This window comes from Malaclemys terrapin, chromosome 24 (assembly GCF_027887155.1).
Source record: "Malaclemys terrapin pileata isolate rMalTer1 chromosome 24, rMalTer1.hap1, whole genome shotgun sequence".
NCBI lineage: Eukaryota > Metazoa > Chordata > Testudines > Emydidae > Malaclemys > Malaclemys terrapin.
In genome coordinates this window covers 4,253,681-4,262,954 of record NC_071528.1, presented here as the reverse complement: position 1 = coordinate 4,262,954, position 9,274 = coordinate 4,253,681, and positions in this window count along the sequence as shown.

Sequence of the window (9,274 nt, the reverse complement as noted above, 5' to 3'; positions counted from 1 at the left end):
CTGGGATGCCCTGACAGCCACAGTCTGGGGCTGGTGTCAGAGCCGTCACTGCGGCTAAGGACCGTAAATCTACTGCCAGACACACAGGGACTTAGGAAAGAGCATTAAGGAGGTTGCAGTGTCCTCAGCAGGGCAGGGGGAGCTGGGTAGAATCTGAGTAAGTTACAGTCACAAAAATCAGGGCCTGCACCAAATCCTCAGAGGGAACCGAGGGACAAAGCAGCACCCACCTCCGCTCGGCACTGCCCGCAGTGTCCAGCCTGTCTGCCCACTGCCAGCTCTGCCCACTGCCAGCCAGCCCCACCTCCGCTCGGCACTTCCCGCTGTGTCCAGCCTGTCTCCCCTCCTGCCAGCTCTGCCCACTGCCAGCCCTGCCCACTGCCAGCCAGCCCCATCTCCCTCGGCACTGCCCGCTGTGTCCAGCCTGTCTCCCCTCCTGCCAGCTCTGCTCACTGCCAGCCCTGCCCACTGCCAGCCAGCCCCATCTCCCTCGGCACTGCCCGCTGTGTCCAGCCTGTCTCCCCTCCTGCCAGCTCTGCCCACTGCCAGCTCTGCCCACTGCCAGCCAGCCCCACCTCCGCTCGGCACTGCCCACTGTGTCCAGCCTGTCTCCCCTCCTGCCAGCTCTGCTCACTGCCAGCCAGCCCCACCTCCGCTCAGCAGTGCCCGCTGTGTCCAGCCTGTCTCCCCTCCTGCCAGCTCTGCCCACTGCCAGCCAGCCCCACCTGCGCTCAGCAGTGCCCGCTGTGTCCAGCCTGTCTCCCCTCCTGCTAGCTCGGCCCACTGCCAGCCAGCTCCACCTCCGCTCAGCAGTGCCCGCTGTGTCCAGCCTGTCTCCCCTCCTGCCAGCTCTGCCCACTGCCAGCCAGCCCCATCTCCGCTCGGCACTGCCCGCTGTGTCCAGCCTGTCTCCCCTCCTGCCAGCTCTGCCCACTGCCAGCCAGCCCCACCTGCGCTCAGCAGTGCCCGCTGTGTCCAGCCTGTCTCCCCTCCTGCCAGCTTTGCCCACTGCCAGCCAGCCCCACCTCCGCTCAGCACTGCCCGCTGTGTCCAGCCTGTCTCCCCTCCTGCTAGCTCGGCCCACTGCCAGCCAGCTCCACCTCCGCTCAGCAGTGCCCGCTGTGTCCAGCCTGTCTCCCCTCCTGCCAGCTCTGCCCACTGCCAGCCAGCCCCATCTCCGCTCGGCACTGCCCGCTGTGTCCAGCCTGTCTGCCCACTGCCAGCTCTGCCCACTGCCAGCCCTGCCCACTGCCAGCCAGCCCCACCTCCGCTCGGCACTTCCCGCTGTGTCCAGCCTGTCTCCCCTCCTGCCAGCTCTGCCCACTGCCAGCCAGCCCCACCTCCGCTCGGCACTGCCCGCTGTGTCCAGCCTGTCTCCCCTCCTGCCAGCTCTGCCCACTGCCAGCCAGCCCCACCTCCGCTCAGCAGTGCCCGCTGTGTCCAGCCTGTCTCCCCTCCTGCCAGCTCTGCTCACTGCCAGCCCTGCCCACTGCCAGCCAGGCAGCATACAGAGACTGTCCAGCTCCAGTGTCTGCAGCCCAGATAGTACTAAGCAACCTCCACCCCAGGGCATCCATGCAACAATGCAGGACTGTAAGTGATGCCCCTGGGGCCCTGCCCTTTTGCCCAGCCATTACAATGGGCCGAGGGCATCCTGTAAATCCCTGTGAGGCCACAGGGCCCTGCAGGGTCTCCTTGTCCCAGCAGCCAGTGGATTATGGCATGTGACCAGCCCCCGGCCCCCGGCAGGTCTGTCTGTCCCAGAGATCAGGCTGCACACAAGGTGCCGCATTTGTTGCGATCGGGTTAGTTCAGGCGCAGGAGAAATAGAGAGAAATAAGCAGATTACAGGGCGCCCAAGGGGAGTGGATTAGAGGGATTGGAGGGGCAAGACACGAAGCTGCTCTTGGGGCTGGATGGTGTCGCTTCTGTTTGCTTTTCAAAGCCTGGAGCGAACGCCAGAGCTTCCTGCACCTGGCTCTCCTGCAGCACTAGCCACACGCTCTCCTGGAGCCAGCACCGCTACATCAGCGCCTTCTCGCCCTCCAGCTAAGGGGCTGGCTTAGCCCTCAGCTCCACACAGACCAGAGTAACTGGGAACTGTGTCACCAGCGCGCCTGCTCCATTCTCCACAGCATCCCTTGCTGAGAGAGGCTGGGTGCTCCCCCCAGGCAGCGCTCCTGCTCCATACCCCACAGCACCCCCTGCTGGGACAGGAGTAGTTGGGAGCTCCCCCACAGCCAGTGCTCCGGCACTATTCAGAGCTGTGGCCCTAGCAAAAGAGAGGCCAGGACTGGCAGAGCTGTAACTTCATGTCAAGGGCTCATCGCTGAACGCTTTCCCCTTTCCCTTGGGTGTCACAAGCCCAGCCCCTTTGAGTCCTGAATGGGTGGGGAGAGGGGAGCATGCAGAACTGTCAAAAGTGTTCTGACCTGCACAGCCCAAGCAGAAGCCCTGGTTCTTGGGGCGGGGCCTGTCCTGCCCGCTACCTTGTGGCTAGTCGCTGTTGGGTTTAATGGCCAGAAACACGGAAATATGTTACACCAAACATTGAGGAGAAAGAAATATTTTTCATCGGGGGGGGAAGAGGGTCGAAATTTTCCATGAAATGGTTTAGTTATTTTTTTCCCCAACAGGGAGAAAGTAAAACACTGAGAAAAAAGTGTGTGTGTGGGGGGGGGGGGGGGGGGGGGGGGGGGGGGGGGGGGGGGGGCGGAGGGGTGTCCCATCAGAACAAAACATTGCTGCTTTGGGGGTTTTGTTTTTTTCCTAAATAGTTTCAACAATATTCATCAAAAATAGAAAAATTTCAACCAAAATTTAAAAAATGTGCTCTGCCCTTAGGAGCCTAAACCTCATTGAAAGTCAATGGGATTTAAGCACCTAAGTCATTTCTGAAAGTGGAATTTAGGCTTCGAAGTCACTGGAACTTTTGAAATTTTAACCGTACTTTCTCTGGGCCACTGTTCCCCCTGGACAACAGCCTTGCCCTACCTCCCAGGGGGTTGGGGGGATAAATACATTAAGGCTTGTGAGGTGCTCAGATATTGTCAGATTAGGTAGGTACTAATATTAGTTAGAAGCCACAACCACTTCCCTGCTCCAGTAAACACACATGTACAAGTCACCCAGGCCTGCCCACAGCGAGGGAAGACACAGATTCCCCCACAAAATACTAAAGCTGGTTGCATTCTTTTTTTTTTTTTTTCTCAACAAATAATGGGTGTGTGAAGAGAACAGTTGTTTTCACGGAAAAATTTCTTCTGGTGGAAAATTTTAATTTTTCAAAGAAATTTGTAAACAAAAATTTTGTCAAAAATATTTTTTTATTTTTCAAAAATTCTCATTTTGAAATTGTGGGGGTAGGGGGAATTCTCACATTCTCTTACCACTCACCTGCCCTTTTTTCCATTGGAAAAGGTTTCTCCACTTTCACTTTTTTACTGTCTTTCCACCTTTTTCCAGTGGAAAAAAGGGCGGGGGGGAATTAAAAAAAATAATAAGAGAAAGTGGAATTTTCCCAACAAAATGAAAAGCTTGGAAAAGAGATGGCTAAGGGGAGATATGATTGAGGTCTATAAAATCATGACTGGTGTAGAGAAAGTAGATAAGGACATGTTGTTTACTACTTCTCGTAACACAAGAACTAGGGGTCACCAAATGAAATTAACAGGCAGTAGGTTTAAAACAAATATAAGGAAGTATTTCTTCACACAGCGCACAGTCAACCTGTGGAACTCCTTGCCAGAGGATGTTGTGAAGGCCAAGACCATAACAATGTTCAAAAAAGAAGATACATTCATGGAGGATAGGTCCATCAATGGCTATTAGCCAGGATGGGCAGGGATGGTGTCCCTAGCCTCTGTCTGCCAGAAGCTGGGAATGAGCGACAGGGGATGGATCACTTCCTGATTCCCTGTTCTGTTCATTTCCTCCGGGACACCTGGCATTGGCACTGTTGGAAGCCAGGATACTGGGCTAGATGGACCTTCGGTCTGACCCAGTGTGTCCGTTCTTATGTTAGTGAAAAAATGAAAATATTTTATGAAAAATGTTGACCAAAGGAAAAATGTTTAGGGTTTTTTTTCTAATTTTTTTTGTGTTTGGGGAAGGTGCATTGGACTGGGAGCCACTCCGCTGGGAGCCAGGCTGCTGACTGGTGGTTGCATTTCTGTGAAGTTTACAACCCTCAATATGTACCAAGGCCTCAGACACCTCCCCCGGGGCACGCAGATAAAATTCACCCAATTCAACAGAGAAGATATGTGAGGTCACTTCTGGCAGCACTGGGAACAGAACCCGTGCCTCGGCTGCTTTGCCACACAGCCTTTCAAAATGTGTACATTGAGTCCGTACGCTTGGCTAGACTATCTGTAACCAACACCCTGCCAGGGGCCAGCAGAGAGCCCAGGAACCCCATTACCCAATGCCCCACAGCTGGCTCACAAATAGCTGTGAACCCCACTAGCAAAGGGGAATTAAGGGTGGCCGGGTAGATTATCCTTCTTCTGGCATTTGCTGGTTGCTGGGACTCAGACATGGGGCAGGGGGGTTAGTGCTGGAGGCTGGGAAGTGTCACTATGGCTTCTGGGAAAATCTGTGTAGATTTGGCCAAGTTATAAGATAAGGAAAATCACCATTTGCAGTTTGCAAATACGGAACAGCCCCTTGCTTTAGTGAGCACGCGCCGCCCTGTGCCCTGACTGAGCCCCGGTCCCCTCTGTGGCAGCTCCTCCACAGCGCTGTGGACAGGGGCATGTTGCTGGTGCCATTCAACCCCCCTCTGACACTGGCCCCTCCTGCAGCACGCTGGAGCCCGAAGCACGTGCCTATCTCCGGAGCACAAGGCTGCAGTGCCTCCAGAACACGGGCCGTTCGGTTGGTTTGCAGCTGGTCAGAAGCCTTGCGACAGACTCCGTAGGAAAATGCCGTCTCATCGACATCGAAACGTTTGGTGGCAGTGAGTTGGTGTCCACAAGATGTCATTTAGGAAACCCCCCAAAAGGGAGCGTTTTGGTGACATCTGTCCCATTCTGGTGTTATCGGAATGCGATGGTGCCTTTTTAAATTTAGAAATGTTTTCTAAATTATTCATATTTTTTAAAAAAATCAAAATCAGAACACAGCATTTTGAGCCCAAACAAGTCAGTAAAGCCAGACTTTTCAAAAAAAAAATGTCATTTCACCGGAACTTTGGGATGTTTTTGGTCCAATTTGGAACAAAAACAAATGTCCAAATGTTGGCATTTCTCATGGACTGGAAATTCCCAGTTTCAACCAGCTCTGGTTTTGGCTGCGCGTTGCCCTTCTGCTGTTTAGTTTTGGTCCCGCCATCCATGGCTTGTCCAGAGACCTTGTCATGAACCTGCTCCAGGCATGGGCCAAGATAGCCCTTTATAAAGCCAAGAGGTGGCAATTCAGCCCTGGGAATGGGGACACTGAGGCCGTGGGACCATTCTCCACATCCCAGGTGGCATACGCAGGCAGAGTTCCATTGGACAACTCCCACCTAGATCCTTGGAGCAGTGGGAGCTGTCAGGAGGGAGGGGGGCATCTCTACTCTGGTCTCCCCCTCACATCCCTTTGATTGAAACTTTGACCCCCACTTTTTGAGCACTCTTTTGGACCCTCCCCTTTTTGGGGATGGCCAGTGTGGTTCTTGTGGGCAGAGCCTTTCAGGGGTCCGCCCTGCCAACAAAAGTCAAACAGAGCAACCCCTTTCAACAGCACTAAATTCACACACCATTTTGCTTTTATACTGGTTGAATGCAAATTAGCTAATTTAAATAATTGGTATTCAAATTGGGGGCACATATGGAGCTGCACCTAAGGACACCAACATGCAGCCCCCTGCCCTGTCTGGCACACCCACCGCTGGCCGGCCATAGAATGGCTGGTCATTGCAGTCCCAAAGCTATTGAGTGGGCATGTCCTGGCTCTGGCTTACCACTCAGCCTCTCCCCCACCAATGGGATTCAGCAAGGAGGGGAAAATTTGCATATCCTCTTCCCACAGTCCTTTGCGGGAGCGAGTGATGAATTGGCTTGTCTGAGCTGGTGATTTTGGTCAAGGGAACCCTGACCCAATTAAACTACAATTAAACGGGGAAGCAGGGAGGAGCTGGCTGGATGGGGGGAAACGGGGAGAGATGGTGGTGGGGGTGGGGTGAGATTACCCCTTCCCCCGCTTCCACCTCTCCACAGCCAGCCTTCCTTTGTTGGGACTTGAAAGGCTGAGGCAGACCAAGCCGGCAGAGGGGGTCCCCAGTTCCACTGGCCACCCTGAGAGGGCAGTGGAGCTGGCGCCAGCCAGGATCGGACGCTCTAATTATGTCATGTGAAAAAATCAGCCCCCATTCAGCGTGTCCCTTCCCCGAGATCAAACCCCATTAGTTCCGCGGCCGTTGCTTCATTATCTCTGCTCGGAAGTGCGCCTCTTGATGGGGCCTGTTAATCTAAGCCCAGTCCCATTAGCCGGGCCAGGACGCCAGGGGAGAGTCCATTATTCATTTAATTGGTCGTTAAAGGTTTAATTGTTATTAACGAAGTGGTCCAGCATCAGGAGCTCCTAACGGATCAGGAACAAGAGGAAGGGAAGATGGTTTCATTGGGGCAAGTCCCATTCCAGCCCCGTTGTCCCCTGGGCCATTAGGGCCTGACCCTGACTCCACAGGCCAGACCTACTTGAGCAGAGCTTGTTTCCCCAGCCCTGGGTGGGGGAGAGGGCTGGGTTGATTGGGGAGACCCTTCCAAGCCTTGGGGTCACTGATTGGGCTTGGGAAGCCCCTGAGGCTTAGATCCCTGCACTGGCAGCCCAGGCCTGGTCATGTCCGCTCAACGGCGGGGTAAGTGGCTGGCATTAGCTCTTCCGCCAGGGCTCATGTAACTCCTGAGCTCCTCCTCTCAGGAGCGATGCTGCCAGGCCAGTCCCGCTCCAGAGCCTTGCCAAGACAGGCCACCCGAGGTGGCTCTGCCAGGTGCCCTTGGGGTGGGGGTTTCGTTTTTAACAGGGTTCTTTTTCATTTTTGTTTTTCCTTCTCCTCCCCCTGCCCTTCTCCCCCTTCTCCTCTCCCCTTCTCGTGTCCAGGAGCAAGATGGGGAAAAAGAGCAAAAGGGAAAAACAAACCAAAACATTGGAAAATGTTGGGGCAGAAAATGGCAATGAAGCATTGTGACTCCCGGCCAACCCCACCGGCTGGCAACGACTGACGGTGTTTTGCCCACTCCACGCCGGCTCTGGCTTGTGCATCTTGATTTAGTTGGGATTGGTCCTGCTTTGAGCAGGGGGTTGGACTAGATACCTCCTGAGGTCCTTCCAACCCTGATATTCTAGGATTCTATCTGCTCCCCGCACAGCCCGGGGCCAGTCAGACGTGCACACCTGCCACTTCTGCCCTGAGGGACGGAGCTAGCGCCTAGCACGGCCCGCCCGGCAGAGAAGCAGCGCCAGCTCAGGGAAATGACTATAACATGAGCGGGCAAGGGTGAGGCAAGGGGCATTACCTGATTCCATCCAGGGGGGAAACTCTCCTTGTAGATTGCCCTGCGGTTGGTCTAGGGAACTTCATTCTGAAAAGGACCCAGCTCCACCTTCCTGCCGCCTGGACAATGGGGAGCTGCAGTACCCAGTGGGAGCTCCATGAGGCACCGTGACTCCATCTGCCTGGGGCAGTAGGGCCAAGGCAAATCCCTTTGACAGACTGTTGCTGGCCTTACTCCCAGCAATGGGGCCAGACTTACTGTCCGGGGAGACGGGAGGATGGGCTCGCTGTGTCTGGGAATAGCGGGGATCTGTGTCAGGGGAGATGGGGGGGGGGCCGGGTGGAGAATACAGACTCCCTAGGCCTGGTTGCACTAAATGCTATTTCCCCCACACACACATGCAACATCTGCTCTGCTGTTGCCATCTTGCTTACCAGTCTGCTCCCTGCTCACCTGCCATGTGGCAGGGCCTAGAGGCCTTGGAAATCCCAAATGATCTGTAAACTATGGGCTGGCCATCACCCAGCCTCCTGCAATACCCTCCTCCCTGGTCCCATGTACTGAGCTCTGGGAAGGCTGGCTGGTTTTCTCTGCAGCTCCATCTGGGTCCCTTTGAAATTCACACATTGTGGAGAGCGTAATTACTGCAGCTTTGTGTACCCAACATGTGGCCTTGTAGTCACTGCTTGAGAGCAATTAGGAGAGGCAGGGCCCCAGGCTGACCCCCCTGCGCTGCCCCAGAGTGACTGGAGAGCAGATTCCCCTTGACAAGCACAAGGGACTGACAGCAACTGTTAAAAACTCAACAATACCAGCTCCCGGCCCAGAGCCTGGGAGAGACTTGCACTGGGAACTTGTGTCAGGTCACCCATGCGTGAAATATGGAATTAGACCTGACATACAATAGACAAGGAGAAGGCAAAGGCATGAAAGAAAGAACTTGGAGCCGAGAGGAGGAGATGAAAGAGCATGAGGAAAAGAGTGAGGGGAAATTGTGAAGAAGTGAATGAGGAAGAGATCAGACAGAGAGAGGGAAGTGAAGAGTATGAGGAAGAGAGACAGAGAGAGGGAACATACATGAGGAGCAGAGACTCGGAGACACAGCACACGGGGATGCAGCCCCTCCTCGGTCCCATCCCATCCCTGGCCTTGGGCCTCCTTGACCCTGCTCCACATCACTGCCGGGGCTCCTGGGTTGTTTGCGCCCCCCGCCCTGTCAGCTAGGGAACATCCTTCTCCCTCGCTCCTGAGACAGTGTAAATGGCCTTGATTTTTGCAGCGCTGGGCAGGCCGGCTCTACCAGCACCCTGCCCTCCCGCTCCCTTCCCCATGGCTGAGCACAGCAGGATGGCAGCCAGAGCCAGGGTGGCAAGCCATCCCCAGCAGGCAGCTGGCATGTAGGATGCTGCGTACCGGCCCTGGAGCTCCTCCCCCGGCATGTGCTGTCTCAGGAGCCACCTGCAAACGGAGCAAGCTGCAGCCTCTCCACTCTTCCCTGGGGTGGCCATGTCAGGGTTCCACAGCCACCAGGCTGGGCTTGCCAACTGCATGCAGTCTGGGGGACCCACAGAGCACGGTTAGATTGCAGCGGGGAGTGAGATTCCCAGACGCGCACTAGCCGGGCTCAAGAGAGCAGCGTGGGGGCGGCAGCTCACCCAACGCCCTGAGTCTGAGCTCAGGTGGCTAGCTGGAGTCTCTGTACAGCCTGCTAGCTGCTGGCGCCAGGCTGTCTACCCGGGCGGGTGGGGAGACTCGCTCCCAGCTGCAGAGCAGACGTGACGTCCAGATTCTAT